A 23423-nucleotide genomic window follows, 5' to 3' on the forward strand; every position below is an offset into this window, starting at 1 on the left:
TTCTCTCCACAGAGGTGAGATTGTTGACATTTACTGACTTCAAAGGTTCAATAAAGACTTGAAGAATTTGGGTGGCTCAGATTGTTAAGTGTCTGACTCTTGATTTTGGCTCAGGTCATGATCTCCCCATTCATGAGATTGAACCCTGCATCAGGTACTGCGCTGACAGCAGTGAACCTTCTTAGGATTCTCTCTCTCCATCTCTCTCTGCCCCTCCTCTGCTCATGCTCTCTCTCTCTCTCTCTCTATCAAAATAAATAAATATTAAAAAAAAGACTGTACATATATACAGATGCACACACATGCACACACATGCACACATATGCACATTCTCTCTGTGTCCTTCCATCAGATATCAAAGTTCTTTTAACTCTTTGTACGGACTTTTATGGTGGAATTTGGAGACACTAAATGATAAATCTGTGCTTATCTTTGAGATGTCTACCTTAATGTAAAAGAAAAATCTGAAAGTCTTCTTAGGTGGAGGATGAAGTGTCAGGATGCTACATTTTGTTTTCTTCCTTCCAAAAAGAGAGGGCACTATTTTGCTCTCGCAACCACCTGTGCTAAAACCTGGTTATGAGATCAGTTGTTAGATGATTTGCATTGCTTCTCCCCAAATTGTTTGCACATGTCTGTCATTGTAGAAAGAAGGGCTTTCTTCCTTGTTATAATGAATCAGTTCTGCAAAGATAAGGAGGGATAAGATAAGGTTTGTACCCCTGAAATTCTACTTTGTAGGAAATAACCAATTTTGATATGCCACAAGACATATTTAAAAATCGCTTGTTAACTTGGTATGCTGAAATTACCTAGCGTGAAGGTGATTACATATTAATTTTGGGAAGCTCAACATAGGTTGGAACAGATTTAATCCTGTATTTGCTGTATTCATTAGTTATCTTGTCTTAGTTGTACAATAAGTTTATTTCTACTTCTTCTAAAACAGGCTATATTATGTGTGGAGTGGGCATGACAGGTTTAGAGTCAGACAGACCTGTGTTTCCATACTGTTTCTGCTGCATACTAGGTGGGCAGCTTATGTATTCATTAGCCTCCATGTCCTCATCTGTAAAATGGAAACATTAATATCCACTAGGCAGGGTTGTTATAAGGATTTCTGGAAATGTATATAGGTATTCTAATATAATATATGGCACTAGAAAAAAATCAGTGACAGTGATGAGTTAGCCTGTTAAGGATAATCTACTGTTGGCCTATGGGGGAAGAGAGGCTGGGGCCTGCAGGAAAATATTTTCCAATCAAATCTAATTCATTGGTATTCTCCTAAGCATTTTTGTAGGGCCCATCTATCCCTTGACAATTTTCTTATGTACGAGTTCTCAGAAGCAAGGAGATAAATGCAAAGTGAAATGTGGACCTCCAAGTGAATTAAAGCATCTGTCAGTGTGATCAGCTCCAAATCGAAAAGTAAACTTAATTAAAAAGAAAAGAAAACTCTTGTTGCTGCCATAATGAAATTCAGGGTTTCAAGGCTGACAAAGAGAAAGCTGTACTGAAAGGCTCATAATTAAATGATAGGATAAAATTATCACAGGATGTTTACTCTGCATCTTTGCTCATATTTATTTATTTTTTTGCCTTCTAAAAATAGAAGCTGTAAAATTGAGTACACAATTAAATTATACCTGTTGTGCCCCCAATTAACCAAATCCTGGCACATTTCAATTTGTGTGTTCCAGCTGTGTGCATCAAAAAGGAGCTAAGAAATGTCTCCTATAAGCTTGTTTTCTGGCACAAGATTTAAAGACCTGGCTGGTTAATAGCTCTCTGAACTCCTTCTGGCCTGTCTTGCTGGCTTTGAAGGTCAAGCAAGAGGCTGCAATGTGAATTTGCAAATGAAATATGAAATATGCACCTTGAAGTTCGGTGAAGACAGGGATGGTGGCTAAAGGAGGAAAGGGAACCAGAGAAAATCATGGAAGAAAATAGTCTCCCAAGTGAACACTTTTTATCTTTTCAGAATGAACACAACTTTCTGTAGTAATACTTCCCCTATCATACTACTTGCTTTGAACTCTCCATATTGTTTCTGTTCTAATTCTGGCTCTGCTAGTTGTGAGTGGTGGGACTTTTGCCAGTTATTTAACCCCTCTGTGCCTCAGTTTCTTCTCTCTAGAAATGGAAATAGTAGTAGTATTTTCTTCATGTGATTGTGTGAGAATTCAAATGAGTTCATAAATAAGAAGTGTTTTAAAAGGTGCTAATGAGCATCTTGCTTTTCCAACATCATTAATTGAAAATGATTTCTTTTTCTCCTTGAATTGCTTTGGCACCTTTTTTTTTCCTTCGTAGAATAACCTGTGACATATGTGTGGGTTTATTTCTAGACTCTTTTCACTTCTGCTGATCTATTTGTATATACTTTTGCAAATAGCACATGATCTTTATTACTCTTGCTTTAGAATAAGCCTGAAATCACAGAGTGTAAGTCCTCTAATATTATTTATCTTCTTCATTATTGTCTTGCTATTTGAGGTCATTTCCATTTTCATATAATTTTTGAAAAATGGCTTTCCAATTTCTATTGTTAAAATTGAATTTTGCATTGAATTTATATATCAATTTGGAAGATAATTGACATTTTAACTAAATATATAGTTTTTCAATCACAAACATGGTTCATATCTCTAGTGTGTTCTAGATGTCTTACACATCTTTTGTTAAATGTATCCTAGGGTTTTTTTCTAACACTACTAATAACTAAGTTGTTTTAAACATCATTTTTTAGTTGTTTATTTGTAGTAGAAACAGAATCAGTATTTTGTATTTTAATCTTTTAACCTGTGATCTTGCTAAATTAATCTATTAGTTCTTGTGTTTGTAACCTATAAAATCATGAAGAAACCTTCACTTTTTATTTCCAAATTTTTATACCTACTTAAGTCTTTTTCTCTTTCCTCCTTATTTATTCTCTCCCTCCTTATCTCTTTTTCTCTTCCTTTCTCCCTCCCCCCCACCTTATTGCTTTATAGGGCCTATGAATGCATTTTGAATAGAAGTGCTATGAGTAGACATTCTTGTGCTGTCCCTAACCTTAAAGGATGAGGTTCAATATTTAACCTTTAAGAATATTGTTAAAAATATGAAGAAAAATGAGAATAATCATGTTAACTGCAGGTTTTCAAAGACACCTTTTACCTTTTGTATGTTTTCAAACTATATCCTTAAACTTGCTTTATTCTCTTGATATTTTATTTGTGAGGTTCATTCACGGTTGGTAGGTAGGTATAAATCTGTGCCTTTTTTGTCACTGCTATATAGGTCACTCTACAAAATTGTCACAAATTCTTTATTTATTCCCCTCTTAATTGATATTTATGACATATCTACTGTTTTAAAAATACATGCAATGATCGTTTTATAATTCCTCTGAATCCTCTGTACACTTATTTTTGGCATAGTCCAAGAGCTGGATTGCTAAGTAAAAGGTGTGTTCACTGTTGACTTTAATATTTTTAGACAAAATTCTTCTGCAAAATGATTGTCCAGTGTATACTACACAAACTGTAAGAGTTCCATTGCTTCACAGCCTTACCAAACCTTGGTATTTTCAGAAAATTTAAGTTAATTTTTACCCATCTGATGAGTATGACATTGTATCTCTTTGGACTTTAGATTCACATCCCTGGTTACTTTAGGGATCAAAAAAAATTTTTTAAGTTTTAAATTGATTTAAATTTTAATTGATTTTCTGTTAATTCTGCCCAGTTGCCCACAAGGTAATTTGTATTTCGCTTATTGTTCATAGATTTTAAAAATATACACAAGATATAGATTCTTTGCCAACTATGTGTGATACCCCAATTATTGCAATCTATATTTTCTCTGAGTCTCTTCTCTGTCTCTCTCTTTTACACACAGACACACACACACAATTTCATGCTGCATTTTGATAAACAGAAGGTTTTATTCTTAAACGACCAAATTTGTCAATCTTCTTTTATGGATTTGTATTTGTTTTAAAAAATCCACTCTTGAGATTACAACGATGTTCCTTTATTTTGTTTTTAAAATTGTCAGGTTTGATTCTTCACATGAAATTCATGTTAGTTTATTTTGCAAATGAAGGATCCGGTTTCTTGTTTGGCCGTATTTATAAACAGTCTCCCCATCTCCTTGTATTGAATCTTCCATCTCTCCATGGTAGGTAGCCAGCTCTGCTACCTACATGACAAGGGTTATAAAAGTCTTGTGTGTTTCTAGTCAGTCAGTCCTTGTGTTCTGTCTGTCCATTCTGCTGCAGTCCTTTTCTGTCTTGCTTACTATTTTTATTATCTTCCTTTCTACATAAATTTTAGAATTCATATGTTGATTTCATAAAGTTTGAGAAAAATAGTGTTGGAATTTTAATTGGGTTTACACTGAATTTTTTACATTAATTTGAGGAAAGCTGGCAACTTTAGGACATCTTTCCATCCCTAGACATGGCATTTTGTTCTATTTATTTAGGCCTACTTTAATTTATTTCAGTAAAACCCTGACATTTTATCCATCAAGTTTATATGCTTCTTTTGATAATTCATTCTTTATTATGTATAAAACATATCTTACATATATGATATATATATATATATATATATATATATATATAGTTATTTTAAATGGTATCTTCTAAAATTACATTTCATTTTGTTGATGGGGTATAGAAATGACATTGATTTTTAACATATACATCATATCTAGCAAATTTGCTAAATCCCCTAATTATTTCTATGTTTTCCTTGCTAATTATCTTAGCTATTTTCTGAGAAAACAGAATGTTTGAATAATGGCAGTCTTTTCTTTTTCTTCCAATCCTTATACATTTAGGATTTTGTTTCCTATTAAAAAAAACACTTTCTTTGATGGTTATGACATATAGAGCAATGAATTTGGGTAAGATGATCTGTGATTTTTTGATAAGTGTGGGACTTGCATTATGGTGAGAGCATAGCCATCTGGTATACTGTTCCTCCTATGTGCTTGATTAAAGTGGGTTCTCACTCATTACTTGTGTGTCTTTATTAGACTGCCAGTACTAATTGCTCTTTTCAGATTTTCTGTATCCTCACAAACTTTTTTTTATTTTGCTTGAAAGATATATTCCATTAGGTAGTGAATTTATCAGTCTCCTCTAAATTTCTGTAATTTTGTATTGTACACATTTTATTTTGTTTATATAGAAACTATGCTACAAGGAATCATTTCATCTTCTTGAGATTGTATACCTCTATATAGTCAACAGGGACTGCCAGGACAAAACACCATAGACTGGTGGATTAAATAGCAGAAATTCATTTTTCACAGTTCTAGAGGACAACATGGTTGGGTTCTGATGAGGACCCTGTTTCTGCCTTGTGGATGGCCACTCTTTCCGTGTCTTCACATGGCAGAGTGAGCAAGCATTCTGGGGTCTCTTTTTACAAAGGCACTAACTCTGTTATGAGGGCCCCACCCACATGACATCACCTGAACCTCATCAGCTCCCAAAGGCCCTAACTCCTAACTCTTAATACTATCACCTTAGAGGCTAGAGTTCCAACATATGATTCGGGGAACACACAATTCAGTCCATGGCAACCTCTTATCTGTAATGATCCTCTTTCTTTCTTCCTAATAATTTTTTCCTTTCTAAAATACATGCTTCATCTGAAGGTCCCTGTGGTATTTATGTGTTGGTGGTAGTATAGTATAATAATATAGTACATAGCTAAAACTTTAAAAAATAAAATTGACCTTCTTTTAAGTTTATTTTGAGAGACACAGGGAGAGAGAGAGACAGGGAACCCCAAGCAGGCTCCATACCATTAGCATGGAGCACAATGCAGGGCCCGAACCCACAAACCGCGAAATCATGACCTGAGCTAAAATCAAGTTGGTTGTTCAACTGACTGAGCCACAGAGATTCCCTAATAAGATTGAGTTTTTAATGAGAGTTTATTCATTTACATTTATTGTAATTACTCATATATTTGAAGTTATTTTAATTTTTTTCTTTTCATTTGATTATTTTGCTCTTAATTAAATTTTCTCCTTTTTGGTGGGGGTGGTACTTCATTGAGGTTTCATTGTTGTACTGTATTTTCCACTCCTGGTTGGGAATTTATACAAGTTATTTCTGTTATTTCAATCATCAATCTTTTAGTTTTAAGTTGTAGAACCAGTGGAGTATGCAGTTGACTAAAAGCTTTCCCATCATCATGAATCATGCAAATACCTTCAACTAGTCAGTGTCTTTCTGATTTGCATGCTATTGTTAATCAGTATTTTGAGTATTTTGCCAATTTGGCAATACCATTTTGTATGAGATAGTATTTATAAAGATCCACCCACATGCTAAAAATTTCTTGCTCACTGTTCCTTTGTGCATTTCAGCTACTTTTTTTTTCTGGATTTCTTTCTTCCTTCTGCTATCTTTTTTACTTTGTTTAATAAGGGACAGTTGTTAGTAAACTTCAGATTTTTGCTTGAAAATAGAATTAACTGTCATTTTTTAATAACTGCCTTACTGTTTATGTACTTTGGGCTGATAATTATTTTCTTTCCACATAGCGAATGTTGTATTCCACCATCTGCTGACTTCCTTTGCTCTATTAAGAAGTCAGTCTCAATCCAGATAAAAAAGATTTTTTAAAAATATCTTTTTTATTTTATTTTTAAAAATAATCTCTATACTCAACATGGGCTCAAACTCATGACCCAAGATCAAGATTCGCATGCTCTTCCAACTGAGGCAACCAGGTGCTCCCACTATTTATCTTTAACAGTTAATAAGTCTTAAGTCATGGGCAACTTGAGCTCCTCTCTTATCCTTTGTTGTTGTGCAGTTTTCTCCTATTTGTAATATTTTCCCTTTTACTTGCTCTCCTAAGACTGTAGTTCTTATTAAATCTAAGATTGCTTGACTTGCTTCAAATGTGGAAATGTCTCGCCAGTACATCCTTAGATATTTTATCTTCTGCATTCGATTTCTTCTCCTTATTCTGAAACTTACATTCAGTCTTCTCTGTCTATCCAACATGTCTCTCTGCCTCTCTGTCCTATTTTTCACTTCTCTCTCCGATACATTCTTTGTATCTTTAAAGACACCCACTACTTCTACTTCCACAGCAACTAGTCCTTTAACCTATCCACAGAGTTTTTAATTTTATTTATTAGATGTTTTTCATCTCTAGAGTTTATGTATGGATAGTCTTCAAACCTGCCTGTCCTTCGTGGATAATATCTTACTTTTTGGTCATATTATCAATTCTCTGGTTTATTCCTTTAAGAAGCTTATTCACGTTTATTTTTAATTTGTATGCAAGAATCCTAATATATCATGTCTCCAGGGGGCTATCTTTGCTCCTTATTCCTTTGGTCATTTATTGTTCATGTTTCATAATTTCAGATCTGGAGCTTATACTTGTCTAAACTCCATAATTTGTGTTTTCGTTTGCTGATCAGGGTATCTTGGTATATCTGCTGGCCACTTACTGTAATTTTGCAACTTTGTGTTTCCCAGACTGAATAGAAAGTATAAATTCAAACATCCAGTTTACCAGTGCAGGGCTGTGGTCTTGGATCCAGAGATAGACAAGGATGTTTTCATACAGTTGGTTGAATTTTTGTTTTATAAACAAAATCTCATGTAGGCTTTAGTTTTTCAGGGGTCCCAATTACATGTAGGTATTTCAGTCCTCAATCTTCCATTCTCTTGGGCCCAAGCCCCTGTCTCTTATCCTTCTTGCAATTGGTAAAAATCCAATACTTAAATTTACTAAAATTGGCAAATAGCTTTGGGAGCACTTGTAGCTTTAGTGCACTCTTAAACAAATTCTGATTGCCTACCTTTTCTTTGTTTTAGACTCCTGGAGATTTATCTTAAATCCTTGTTTCAGCTTAGGGTTTAAATGTTTGCTTTGTGTTTGCTTTTACATTTTCAGCACTTCCATGGGTTCTGTAAACATAATTTTTCGAGATATCACATTTTCCATATTGCCAGAAGTGAAATTTACTTTGATATATGTTTATTCAACAACTGTGGTATATAAGACCATGTTACAGTGTCTATAGTGAGGTAAGATGCAGGGAAATGATCCAGTACTGGAAGTGAAATAGGTATTGTTAGGATCATTTATCAGAATTTCACCAAACAAAACTAACCCTATTGATGGGCTACTGAGACTTTTAGCTAGTGGGACCAATTACTGGTAACCCAATCTGTGGTAATTTCCCTAGCTATTTGTTCTCCTATGTGAAGGATAGAGATATAGAGATATAGAGATATAGATAGATAGATAGATAGATGATAGATAGATAGATAGACAGACAGATAGAGACTGAGGGCTAACTGCCCAGATTTGAATCATGGCTCTTTCCGTTACTATTTATATGGTCCCAGAAAAGCTACTTAAACCTTCTGTGTTTCAGTTTCTTCACTTGTAAAATTGAGACAATAATTCTGCCTGTTTCATGGGGCTATTATACAGAATAGGTAAATCAGTACATGTAACTTGTTTAGAATGGTGTCTGGCACAAAATTTTTAGCATATCTTAGCTATTCTTATTTTAACTATTATCTAAGGCTCAGTACTATGCAAAATACTGTAGCTACAAAAATGAATGAGAGTCCCTGCTCTCCGAGGGTTCAGTCAGCTCACCTTTTTGGGAGAGGCTAATATGTAATCCGTACTGTGTATTGTTTACATGTAAAATGTGGTAATTAAGGCATCAGTGCAATAAACAAGGTGCAGAAGTAGTTCAGAGGATGGGTTGGTTAATTTTTTCTCTTAGAGTGAAATGAAGTAGAAAAGAGGAGGATCACATGTAGGAAGAAAACAATAAATTTCCTTTGTTGTCATGATCTATTTAATAGCCTTTTGGAAATGACCATTAGGCAGTTAGGAAGGAACGTCTTAAGTTATTAAAGACAGCTTGAGTTCTTTGTGAACTCCAGGTTTCTGATTCAAATGCTTCCAGTTTTGAATTTTTTGACACTTCTCTTATTATGCAGAATTAATCAGAAGGTGTTTGAGAAGACTGATTAATGCTAGACTGAACATAATGCTTGCTTCAAGATCCCCACAGATTGCCTTGAAAGGGCAGTCCTCACTTCTCTTATTTTCCCTCTATTTTCTGCACACCCCCAACCCCAATTAGGATGAAAAATTACTAATGTGTTATTGTCCTTCTGTTGGATACAAAGGACATGAGAATCCTTGTGAACATTAACTTTCTACTTCATAGAGCTGAGCTTTGTGCTCACGATGCGCTCAGGCTTGTCCTTTTAATGAAACACTTGGTCCAAACACTTTTATCATTAAAAAAGTAATAATGAATCCATTATGAGACCACTGAAGGAGGGTGGAAGGTTAATACATGTTAGAGAACAAAAAACAATTCAGCCACCACAGCCAATGAATACAAATTTCCTTTATTCTCCTTGAAGTCATCCACTAAATTTTTTTTAACGCCTTTCTCTTCTTTTCTTGACAACCATATCTGAGACCTAAGTGAGAGGAGTAAAAACTGACCCTTCAACTGGAAATCTCTATTAATTGCACAGCTATGGCAATGATGATGAATGCTTCTAGCACTGGCTTGAAAGTTCTGAGGTCTTGCTGAATCATCAAAGATTAAATTCCACTGAAAAGCATGTCTTTTAACCAATTCTCTTTTGAAAAATAAAAATCCATGTATAGTTGCAAGTATAGAGAAAAAAGGCAAATTCTACCAACCATGCATATAAAACCATTTCATCACTGTATGGTCACGTCTCACCTATTATTGCTCTCCATTAATTAGAATAGTTGATCGATTAAAATAATTCCATTATTTTATATAGGAATATTATGATTTGGGTGTCCTCATTAGAACCCTCAATTCCTTAATCTAAATAGAACCATGAAACCAGAAGTGTGTCCAGCTTGTCATGTAAGAGGTAGAGAGGTGCCACCCTGTCAGTGTTGTGGGGACAGGAGACTCTGGAAAATATTGGGAAGTTGTGGGATTCTTCTAAGAGACAGGTGCTGTAGAGCTACTCCTGGAAGACATCTGATTTATTTCACCTACAGACACTTTAGTGCATTAGTAATTCATAGAATGCAGTTATTTTCCAGATCCCTCACCCATCCATATGCTCACAATACTTAGCATTAAATTTCATGGAAATTATTTGAACTCCTGAAGTTCATATAAAGACCTCACATTGTCATAAGATGTTCTCATCTTAGTGTATTCTACATGCTAGAATCGATGAGGATACAAAATTACATAGCAAATGGTTTTAGCCTTCAAGGAGCTTATAGTCAACTGGAAGAGACCATAAAGTAAACAGACAGTTATAACACAGAACACAGAGACAATAAAATATTGTCTCCTGGCAATAGGAATTCACCAGGATACTTGGAATTTTCTTGAGATGGGGTTGAAATAGACGTCTCAAAGGAAGAATACCTCACAACAGGTACTTAAAGAATGAGAAGAAATTAGCCAAGGAAAACTGGTGAAGAATGTGTTCTCACTAGATGGAAAAGAAAGTACAGTGGACTATTTGAGGCAAGATAACACAGAGTGGTGTTCAGGGAAATAAAGCCATCTTATACAAGTAAAATGTGCTCTCAGTAGATGGAAAAGAAAGTGCAGTGGACTATTTGAGGCAAGATAACACAGAGAGGTGTTCAGAGAAATAAAGACGTCTAATATAAGTAAAATATGTTGTAGGTAGTCAAGGGAATAGGTTAGAAGCCTGAGCTAGAATCATAACTTTTGTGTCATACTAAGGAATTTGGAATTTTACCCTGATAGCAACAGAAAATGATTATAATAGTCTAGCCTTAGTGTGAAAAAAATATAACAAGGGCAAAGAAAGGTATTTAAGAAGATGGAGTCTGATGCCATGTTGGCTGGACTTAAGTCCTGGCTCCACTAATTATGAAAAATTATTTAACTCCTCTGTGCTTCAGTTTCCTCATCTGGAAAATGGAGAAAACGTCACATTTACCTAGCAGAGTCATTGTCAAGATAGAATGAATTGGTATGTGGAAAGCATGTGGGATGTTCCTTGGCACGTGTGTTGTGGACATTTTGCTTAGTATCTACACCATCATCATGATCGGTAGCACTCTTCAAGGTGAAGGTGTCACAACATTTGGTAAAGTGTGTGGCAAAGGAAATGGAGGGAAGTACATGACTGGGAAGATGCAATAAGTAATATATGGTGATTGACTACATGTGAGGGGAAGGAAGCAGATCTGGGTGATTTCCCAGATTTCTGTGTCAAAAAGTTAGATGAGGACTGAGAAGTAGCAAGATGAATTCTTTCTGTGCTTGCAGGTTTTGACATCTATTGTGTGAATAAAAACAAAATACAGTTGGCTATAATTACAATCCAGGGTCAGAGGCATTGACACCTACCCATGGATTCCTAACTGAGGCTGTCAACTCTACACGCTTTTCGTTCTAAAGAGGTTTTAGATCTTCTAAGTGTACTCATTTGATCTTTATTTGATTCCATAGGTTAGATGAATCAGGTGGCATTATGTCTATTTTGTAGTGAGAAACTCAAAGGATAAGGGCACGATTTTCTCCCATGAGCATCTAGCTAATTGGTGACAGAATTGGCAGGAAAAATAGCCCATTTCTCTTTACTCAGACTTGTACTCAAACACCGCTTCCCTCATATACCTAAGGTATAACTAAGCATCAGCGAAGGTACTCCATGCTCTTATTTTTTTTTAAGTTTATTTATATTTTGGGAGAGAGAGTGAGCACACGTGCATGCAAGAAGGAGAGGAGCAGAGAGAATTCCCAGCAGGCTCAGAGCTACTAGCACAGAGTTGGATGCTGGACTTGATCTCACCAACCACAAGATCATGGCCTGAGCTGAAATCAAGAATCAGATGCTACCCAGGTACGCAGGTACCCTCCATGCTTTTAGATTCAGTGAAATTGGCTCAACTCCCATACTACGTGTAACAGGAAGCTTCAGTCATTCTAAAGATTTTAGGGTGAGTGATACAGTTTATGGATTTCCTGAATACTATGATGTTTTTCTTCTGAGTCAATTTCCCTTTAAAAATGCTGTGTTTCTGGACCGATATTCCTAACATGCTGGCATTCTCTCCTTCTCTCTCTTGTGATTATACCCTCCCTGAAAGTCTAGTTATTTTCTGATTTGGAGTAGTTTTACTCCATTTTTGTCCTTGTTTCCTGTTAGCCAGACTCTCAGGTGTCAAATTACTGAGTAGCTTACTAAGGCATTCTGGCAGCTGTTAAGATTTGTTATTTTTCTACAAATTATGCACTCTATTGATAGTGAAATCTTTCTGAAACTAATACTTTTCTTTAGCTTTTTGAATAAGTTACAAGCTGGACACTAAGCTCCTGGTATTCTCTAGATATCATCACACTGTAAGAAAAGACACTCATTATTTCCCCCCACCCACCAGGTCCTCCTGACAACACCAAGCATGACCAAGACATTTGTTATTAAGAAGACAAATATTTTCTTTTCTGTTAAAATGTGTTTTAATGCTATGTTTCCTCTCTTCTTTCATTATCATCTTTCTCATTCTTTTGACTGACTAACTGGCATTTCAAAGAAGAGAAAAATATTTGGTGCAGATCCAATTAGACCCCAAATGAAAGACCAAAAAGGTGTGAGGACAAGTAATTCCAAACAAACAATAACAAAGAAGAATATAAATTTGTGTCTGTGTGCCTCATAAATTATGTATATGATTTCCTTCTTTTTGTGTGTTATATCCTATCTTTTGAAGATAAAAGTAGAACACATGAAATATCACAAAGTATCAGGGTGTATCAGGGAAGCTTAATTATTACCTCAGAAAAATATTCACCATAGAGATTAAGAAAACAGATTTCATAAAATGTGATCTTATTTTTGTAAGGGTCAAAATCTACACATATATCTGTATTACTGTAAGGAAAAGAAATCCTGGAAGATATACCTGCATATCAAAATATTAACAATAGCTGTGTATTTAGAGAAGCATAACAAAGGATAATAATTTTTAATTTATTTATCCTCATTTTCAAGTTTTATAATAAAGATTGTATCTGTAGATAAAGGAATTTTCCAGTACAGAATTTTTATTCCATTCAATCTTTAGACATTATATTATTTCATCTTATAATAATATATTTATAACAATATATGTACTGTTATCTACCAGACATCTCCTTAACCAAGTGATCAAATTAACACTGCAAGCAATAGTAAAAACTGATATCAGATGCCTTTGTTGTGTTAAATTGAGAAAAATACTACATTACTTTTGAAGTATTTCTGCCCCAAATGCATAACTTTAATCAAATCTTGAAGACAAAATCAGACAAACTTAAATTTTCTGAAATTTATAACTTCAATGTGATTATAGAAGAAAACATTCTTGCTTTGGGAGATGCAAGCTAAGGTTTGGGGAGCAAAGGATCAGGTTCTCTGAAGGTCACTCTTAAATGATTAAGGAGACAGAAAGAAGGAAGGGAAGACAGGTGGGAGGGAGGGAAGGAGGGAAGGAAGAATGGAAGCGGGAAGGTTGAGCTCTTTGAGATTACTGAGATCAAAAATTAATTTTAATCTAAATTTGTAACATACTGTCTTACAATAATTGAAGTTTATCCCCCAAAATGGTAGAATCAGTGAATAGGTATTTTAAAAGTAGACCTATGTAATCTTGTAACCCTTGAGAAAGTGAAAGAGAAGTTTGTCCATGAATGACATTTATAATATACAGAGTGGTTCTATTCATAGTAGCCCCAAACTGAAAACAATCCAAATGTCCATCAGCAGTAACATAGATACATTGTGGTATACTCATGTAATAAAAAACTACACTGGAATAGAAAAGAAAAAAAACCCACTATTAAGCATCACAACATAAATACATTTCATAGATTATACAATGTCAAGTAGAAGAAGCCAGCCACAAAAGAGTATGGATAATTCCATGTATAAGAAGCTCAAGAACAAGCAAAATATATTTGATATTTTGATAGATAGATTCTATATTTGATAGAATATAGATTCTATATTTGATATAGATTCTATATTTGATAGAAATATAGATTCTATATTTGATATAGATTCTATATTTGATAGAAATAAAAGTAAAGGTTCACCTGGGGGAGGATATGGATGCTGACTGGGAAGGGTCATGAGGATGCTTTCTAGAGTGCTGAAAGTGTTCTATATGTTGATTTCAGTGATAATTACACAGGAATAAACATGTAAAAATTCACCATTTCATATCTTTTTTTAATGTTTATTTATTTGAGGGGGAGAGAGTGCACACATGCATGAGTGGGGGTAGAGTGCAGAGAGGGAGAGAGAGAATCTCAAGCAGGCTCCATGCTATCAGTGCAGAGCCTAATATGGGGCTTGATCTCACAAATAATGAGATCATGACCTGAGTAGGACACTTAACTAACTGAGCCACCCAGATGCCCTTCATCTTGCTGTATTCTTAATATTAGTACATGTTTTCCAAATAAATGTTATATCAGGCTTAAACCCATTCTGTGCTCACCACTAATGAATCTCATCTTTACACGTTTGGCCTAGAGACTTGCATATGGTAGATATTCAAAATATATTTTTGGAATGAATAAAAATTGTACCTACCTGTGCCTTATTTCTTTGGGGCTCTGCTGAATATAATAGCAGATGCTGATACATATTTTATTTCTTTGTTATATCTTTTAGAATATATCTGAGAATATTGCATTAATCCAAGGAACAGCCCTGAAGACCAAAAATTTGAGACTAACTCAGTAGTCTGACAAGAAATGGGGAGAAGTGGGGTCAATATTTAAAAAGAATTGGTCTTCAATAATCCCATATATTGTGTCATTTCAGTGTGATAACTTACATGAACCCAGGTGTGCAACAGATTGAGTGGTTCCTTATGGGAGGTATGAAGAAGTCAGTGCAATACAGCACAGACCCTATTCAGAGACTAGAGCTAACGGGAGACTTTTCTGGATTGGGTGGATATCTGTGTCTAACAGGGTGGGGGAAGAGCTTGGTGGTTCAATTTTCCAGGCAGTCATGTTTTATGTGGGAACAGGCAGTGAGGAGAAATCAGATGCATTGTAGGATTATGAGATTCAGGAATTCCAGAAGCAAGGACCAAACTTCAGGACAAAGATGCTGGCAGAGACCAAACAAGGAATTCTGGGGTTCAGTTGGCTAGACGTCTGTTTCAAGCAGAATTACAGCCCCAAGTCAGGCCCTGGGACAAAGGCCAGGGACCAGGAACCCAGACCTTTGAGGAGAGCTTTGGGACTCTCTGGCCAGCAAGGTACACTGTAGCTCCATGCACCTCCAGTATCCTGGGCTTTCTTTGACCCTTCTCCACTCTTCCAGGGACGGAGGGCATTCCAAACACCAATGTCTGGTTTTATTCATCAAGGCCTTGGTGAAGTTAAAACCCTAAGTGTGTCTGTGTTGTTTAAGGGTGAGTTATAAAAGGCAGGGACAGAAAATAGATAACTGTGGTTCTCACCTACACATTAAGTCAAATCTGTTAATGGGCATCCCATAATACACCACACCTTTTTAGTTAGCTACAGAATATTAACTTTCCGGAGACATCTGAGTTATAGTTGAGAGTAAATGGTTCTTTTAAATTGTGAGCATGTATATACTATAATGCTTATTTTAGAAAAGTAATAAGCTGGCCAATTTTTTTGTAGCCTATGCCTTTAAAGGAATCTTTGGCATAATTTTTCTAATATTTAAAAACACTAAGATATTTGCTTAATTAATTCCCATCTTGATGAATTTCTTTTTAAAAAAATAATTATCAGAGATAATTGTCTCTTTTCTTATATTAATGAAGATATTAGGACAGAGTAAATATTGAGACAAATCAAATATTCTAGCTAGGAAAACTGGAAAGGAGAAAATGAGTACTTTTTCAGAGTTTGGAATACTTACAATGTGAGTAAATTTCCAATATGTAATGGGACCAGAAAATTTAAATGCAAAATACTTTTTAGTTACTTAGAAATACATTTTTAAGTTCATTCCTTATAATCAATTATAAAGATGACTTTGTCAAAATTAACCAAACTCATATCAGATGTTTCATTAATATAAGTATATTTACAGAGAAATCTATAAATTATAAAAATTTGAATTAATTGTGTGATTTTCAGAGTACCTTTAAATTTGCCACTTGAGGGGCATTGCTAATAGGGTCACCTCACTTTGTTTTGAAAGCAGGCATCTTTTGTGAAAATATCCTCTTGTGAAAATAAACAAATTGTTAGGCATTTTTCCTTTGTGTGTTTATATAAATATAAGAAGAAAAACATACAAATTGAAGGTATTATTGTTTTGTGATTGACTATGACCCTGGCAGGGTATGTCAGCCGGGCCCTGTTGCCTCAGTGTTTCGGTTATGCTCCTCCTCTCCTCTACGTATGCTACAAAATGTTATGGTATCCCACTGTCACTTTATTCAATGCCCATTGCTAGGCTTTTATCACTCAGTTTAAAAATACTTATATTTCCTTATTTGAAGATTTTTAATTTTTCTTTCATTTGACATTTTATTCTATTTCCTATTGTTATCTTTTTTGAATTAAAAAAATTGGGCTTTTCATATTCCTCTTTTTACCCTGGGAGAAAGCCCAACCTCTGTGCTAGTGCAACTAATGTCAGAATTGCGTACTGTTGGTAGCTGCATCATTTGCCATTAAACTACTATCTCTGTTAGTGATTCTTTGCATGGAGTTATTATGTTATTATAGTCAGGAAGCCTCATTATTTAGTAGGGAGGAAAGGGCCTGCTCAGTCAGTTCTACAGGAAGACTACCCTCCCCTGAAGCAAAGTAATGAGGTTTCTGGCTGTTCCTGACCTATTTGCATTAAGGTCAACAACTGGCCAGAACTAAGATACTAGACATCAAAGGAGGGTAAAGACCAACAGAAATAAGCTCCTAAAAATTTCCCTTTAGTCTTTTACTGTGATTGAAGGAAGAATGATGTCCATCATAAGCTAACTCTTGAGTTTACTCTGAAGTGAATAACACAGTATTATGCATGCATACACATGTGTGTGCGCCTTCATACACCACAACCACGCACATAAACCTTCATATACACACGTACATGCACAAGCACTCACGTGTGCATGCACCTTTATACACACACACACACACACACACACACACACACACAGCTTCTGGCCCAAGAAAAGGCATGTAATTTTACTCGACCTCAGAAATACAATGAAAATATTTTCCAACTGGATGTCTAAATTCTATGCTATAATTACATTACTTGGAAAAAAACAAGACAATATTTTAAAGATGAGTTGCAAACATGTACTCCATATAAAATATTATATATATATATATATGTATATATATATATATATATATATATATATATATCACTTTAAAAATACCTCTATGAAATTTACTTTCCAAAGGAAGCCATTGGATTACTTATTTCACATCCTTTTTGGTAATAATGGTACTAAGGGTATGTTCAGAGGCTATACTAATATGTCAATTCCATTATCCAACATGTTCTCTCTAAATGGGAAACTGGGAGTTCTTTCCCTGTGTTCAAATCTAATTTGTTACATTCTGCCATTTAGGAGAGTTTTAAATTTTTCTTTCATTTTTTTTTTGATGTATTCTGTTTATGCCTGGGTGTTGTAATCTTGATATATATTTCTGAGTACTTAATATTTTCTATTATGGCATCTTCTTATCTATAAGTTTATGTATCTTATTATATCTTATTACATCTTCTTATCTATCACAGTACAGTTTTAATTATTTTTGTAAGGATTTCTTAATTTATTTTCATTTTAGTTAGAGGTCAGTTACTGCACAATGATGAAAACTAAAATGTATTTAGACTTGCTTCATGGTATAGCATAATCAATATTCATAAATATTCCATTTTTAAATCTGAATGGATATTAATTTTCCCATTATTGGATGTAGAACTTTATGTATTTCTTTCAGATGCTAAGACAAGGTTGCTAATGGTGTAGTCCAAATCTCCTTTTCCACACTAAATTTTTGTCTAATAAAACCTTCAGGTACTTATACTAATGCATAAACATCTTCTATTCAAATGGTGGTTATCTTGTAGCTCTGTCCACACTTATGTATATATCATTATTTCATCCTGGCCATTTGAAAATTTTATCAGCACATATATTCTTATAGTCTATTTTATCTGATATTAATATAGACACAACCTCTTTCATTTGATTAATTTTTATATGATCTGGATATTTTTATCTGTTTATTATGCTGGAATTTAAAAATTCATGTCCAACCATCTTTATATTATAATGGAAGCATTTTGTCAAAGAATATTTAATGTGATTTCTAAAATAAATAAATTGTATTTCTATAGTTCACGTTTTTTCCCCCTCTTCTTATATGATTTTCATGAGTTCTCATCTTTTAAGATTGCTTCTCTTCATTCACATTTCTTTTTCCTTTGTTACTTTGGAAGCTGTATTCTCTGTTTCTGTTCTTTGGGGAGTTACTTTATAAATTTTAATAATTTTAGCAGTGCTTTTCCCTTGCTGAAAAATATCTCAGGACCTCAGTATCATTAACTACTGCTTTCTGCCCAAACTAGATGCTATCATTATCTGGTATTCTATTTAAGCTTTGTTTTTATCTTTATTCTTTGAAAACAGTTATTGTTTTAAAGTTGATACATGTCAGATTTACCCATATGCTTAATAGTTAACATTTCTTTGCTCTTATTCCTTTCTGCATCCCAGACCTTCTATCTAGCATAATTTTCAATCTTCCTGAGGCATATCCTTTAGAAGTTTCTTTAATAAGCATCTTTTATAATTAAAGGGTTTTTTTGTTGTTGTTAATTTGTATGTTTTTGATTCACATGAATTCAAGAACAAGAGCTTTTCTGTATATATGACTTACGCCTGACAGGTAATTTTTCTCATCACTTCAGATATGTTATTTCCTTGACTGCTGACATCCACTGCATTGGGAAGTCACTTGCCATATTCATTGTTCCTCTTGTCATATGCTGTGTTTAGGGATGGGGTTTTGTTTGTTTGTATGGATGACTTTCTACAACTATGAATTGGAGTCTCTGATCAGTTGTGCAAGATTCTTTCTCTCTACCTTTATTTATTTTTCCCTGTTCTCTCCATCCTCACTTTATGGAGTCCTGTTATATGTATGTTAGATCCCTCTACTCAACCCCTATACCTGTTTTTCACTCTCTATTTCCATATTTCATTAGTCTTTCTGCACTGTGCTCTGCAATATTCCTTTGGATTACCTTACAGCTCATTTCATGTTCTTTTCTGCCATTTGCAGACTGTTGGAATTTTTTACATTGTGCTTTAAATTTTACTTACTAGAATGCTTATTTCTAGAAGCTCTGGTTAATTCCTCTTCAAGTCTTCCTGACCATGTCCTGTTATACTTTTGTTAAATATGATTAGACACATTAAATATTTATATTCTTTGTTTGTTAATTCTAATATCTGCAAAATTTTTATTCTAATTCTGCAGTGAGTTGTTTTCTCAACATAATAATGTCTTCCTTCCTCAAGTGTTTTGTAATTTTCCCATAAATAAGTTTTCTTATGTTATGATAGTGTAAATGATTTTGGAGCCAGTTTAAATTATTTGGACACTGTTAGAAATGGTTCACTTCTACAAGCTTTTGAGAGCAAACCTAAAATTTAATTAACTTAAATTTTTGGCTAGTACTATTTAGAGCCAATAGGTGGTATTTATCCTGTCCTTATATTCATATGAGGCCGAACTGGTTGTCAGAAATTGTCAGAGAAGACATTTTTCTTTCTCTTTTTCTCTCCTCTATCCAGAGTAAAGATCAGGAAGGAACTTCTTATAATCTTGTTTTGGGAGTAGGATATTTTTTTCTCAGTTTACCTACAAAACAAATTGCCTTTTGAGAGTATCAGCGGTAAGTTGGAGTCTAATACAAGGAGTTAAAATTCCTTGTGATAACCCCAGCTTTGTCCTCAGCCCTTCTCCTTAGAAACTAGCCACCAGACCACTAGAGATTTTACTTCTCTGTTCCAAACATTAGGGAAGGAAGTAGATAAACTGAAGGCTATCCAATATAATATGTACATTTTAGTGAAATGACACTGTAAGTCTAATTCTCTCCTGATTATATATGTACTGGTTTTTGGCGTGGGTCTTCTGTGACCACCTGGTTATCTCTGTATTTAAAAAAAAAAACACAAAAAGAAAACAAAAAAAGTTATTTATTTATTTATTTATTTATTTATTTATTTATTTATGAGAGCTTGAGTGGGGGAGCATAGAGAGAGGGGAAGAGAGAGAATTTCAAGCAAGCTCTGTGATGTTAGGGCAGAATCCAACACAGGGCTTGATCCTGTGAACTGTGAGATCATGACCTTAGCTAAAATCAAGAGCCAGACACTTAACCAACTGAGATACTCAGGTGCCCCTGCCTATCTCCTTGATAGGATGTATTGCTTTTCATATTTACCAGGTATTGCTATCAAAGCATGACTATTATTAATGTGTTTTTTTCTGTTTATTGGATAACTCAGATAGCTTAATGTCAAAGCTCTAGAGAGCAGTGTCAGCTTCATGAAAAACTATGCAGAGATGACAGCAGGAGCAGAACAATATTATGAGAGATAATGCACCCCCTTGTATATGGTTACCTCTGGCATCTTCCATTAGCAGACAAATGAAAGTAGAGTGTGAATTTTATATTTTAAGCCTGTTAGTATTAAGAACAATGTAATAAAGGAACATTAAAATAGATTTTCTCATCATGGTATTATTACTAATCTAGTATTATTATTAATCATTAAGAATAGAAAGCATTATTCACAGGTTAAAGGTTTTATTATCCTTCATTTCTTTATAAGTTAGGTTTTTAAAAAACAAACCTGGGAATTAAAATGAATCAAATCACCATATGGATTATGTATTAGATGGCTAGGGCTTCCATAACAAAATCCATCGATTGGGTGGCTCAAACAATGCAAATTTATTTACTCACAGTCCTGGAGTCTGGAAGTCCAGAATCCAGGTGTCAGCAGGGATAGTTTCTCCGGAGCTTCCCTCCTCGGCTTGCAGATGGCCACCTTCTTGCTCTGTCCTCACTTAGCCTTTTTCCATGTCCTCTCTTTATGAGGGCAACAATTGTATGGAATTAGGGCCCCACCATTATGATCTCATTTAACCTGAACTACCATTTTATAAGCCTGATCTCCAAAAGCTAGGCTTTCAGTATATAAACTTGGGAGGACACAGTTCAGTCTATAACTGACTATATATAATATAAATTAATTTTTAAAGTATTTTGGTCTAAATTTGAAGAGGATGTGAAAACATTACAAAATTGTTATCAGATATCTGAGGCTTTGCTACCTGAAACTTTCTCTCTGATTTGCAATCTCTTCTCTATTATAGGAGACATTGCATTTACAGTATACATTCAGAAATATTCAATCATATGAGTAATACCTGCTGTGTTTTGTTTTCCATCGGAAATCAAAATCATTCATTGCTCAGCACTAAGTCAAAGAAAACAAATTTCCAAAAAGACAAGGAATGACCTGCAGGTACCCTAACACTGTACTTTAGATCCTGACAAGGGATGAGATCTTGTTCTGAGTTTGTTTGGAGTGGGGACAGTGAATTGTCTTTCACAGATTATAATCCATAACTATGTTTGCACAACAAAAGAGTTCTGGACAGAGGCAAGTTTCTCTTATTTGTTGCTTTTTCAAAAAATACAAAAAATAGCAAAACAATTTCATAGTGGATAAGGATATGAAATAAAGGTTTAAATACTGATTCAGATGGTTTGTCTTAAGCCTGACGCCAGTGGTTTTGTTCATTAAAAAAGTCAACTAAGGTATAAGCACTTTTTGAAATCCACCTGTGCTATCCACAATAATGAATGCAATTATCATTTTGAAATGCTCTGGGGAAATGAATAAAACCAGCACATGCTGAAGGATTGCAAAAGCTGAGCTGCTGTGAGCACTCAAGCTAACCAATATCTGTCCAATGCAGTCATATCTGTCCAATGCATCTGGAGACTGCAGAATCCAACCAGACATGTGTGTTGCAAAAAAACAAGTCCTGAAATATAACCTCAAGCCTCTGGTGGATATATACTCTTTGGTCTCATTATGGTCCTCATTTGTTATCATCACAAAACCATCCTGCAGTTCAGCATAATTCATTGCAGTGGGTGGTCTTCAGTTGGGAAAGGACAGGAACAGGAATAGCAAGAGTTATGGGATATAGCAACATTTTTAGTATATATGATGTTGAGTTAGAGTCCACTCAAAAAAAAAATGGAAGTGGTCACACTTGGGTGGCTTAGTTGGTTAAGCATCTGACCCTTGATTTCGGCTCAGGTCATGAGTCCGTGGTTTGTGGGATCAAGCCCCATGTCTGGCTCTGTACTGATGGCATGAAGCCTGCTTTGGATTCTCTTTCTTAAGCATCCTGCAATGGAAATGGTATAAGAAAGAGTGGCACTTTAAAGGGAGAAGAAATCACAATCATAGAGGCAAATCCTTGAAGGTTCTTTATGTCAAATCCATTTGAACCACATATTCTCATTGTATCATAGTTTAGAAAAGGTAGGTACCTTGTCTTTATGAACTGGAAGTAGCAGAAGATACAGAGCCATCTGACAGAAGGAAGGAATATAGTCAGCATCAATTGATTGCATGATTACTAGATGGTTCTGGAATGGGAATGTTGAGGAAGAACTCAATTTTCTAAAAGTCTTACTCTTTTTAGTGCTATGTATTGGTTTAGATCATTTCTATGACCCAGATGAATCCAGAATCCTAGCATTTCTGTTACAATTGCTTATTTTTTACAGTTTCGTAGACACTAAAATCTTATATAGCAAATTACCTCTCAGTGAAATAACTGGAGCTTATTTGTTCTAAAAGCTTTAAATTCTAAAATAGCAAGAATTTTTTTCCTCATATTTATGTACAATATTGTATTCCTTATCACAATAACATTAATATTTATTACTACTAGAAGGTCTTGTCTGGTCTAGGACCACACCAGAATATCTTAATGGTGAATACAATGAATAAATGCATGGCAAGGACCCAGAGAAGTACATATGAATTTTGTTTTAAGAAAAGCTGATCTGGAAATTCATTTAACTTCTATTAGGTTGGGCAGAAATTCTGAGCAGCTGATCTTTTTTTAACTATTTTTTTATGTTTATTTATTTTGAGAGAGAAAGACAGAGCATGTGCACATGCACAAGAGCAGGGGAGGGGCAGTGAGAGGGACAGAGAATCCTAAGCAGGCTCCACACTGTCAGCCAGAGCCCTATGTGGAGCTTGATCTCAAGAACTATGAGATCAGGACCTGACCTGAAACCAAGAGTTGGGCACTTA

The 23423-nt window shown here is 34.7% G+C and overlaps 1 long non-coding RNA gene across 1 annotated transcript; it reads right to left on the reverse strand.

Moving 5' to 3' along the window:
* Positions 1-436: 436 nt before the first annotated feature.
* On the reverse strand, positions 437-21114 carry LOC122214995. Its single transcript, XR_006200181.1, has 3 exons — positions 21038-21114; positions 7834-7942; positions 437-684 (listed from the first exon to the last, which is right to left on the reverse strand). It is a non-coding gene; the product is annotated as an uncharacterized LOC122214995 (long non-coding RNA).
* Positions 21115-23423: the final 2309 nt, after the last annotated feature.

This window comes from Panthera leo, chromosome A3, assembly GCF_018350215.1.
Source record: "Panthera leo isolate Ple1 chromosome A3, P.leo_Ple1_pat1.1, whole genome shotgun sequence".
In the NCBI taxonomy this organism is placed as follows: domain Eukaryota; kingdom Metazoa; phylum Chordata; class Mammalia; order Carnivora; family Felidae; genus Panthera; species Panthera leo.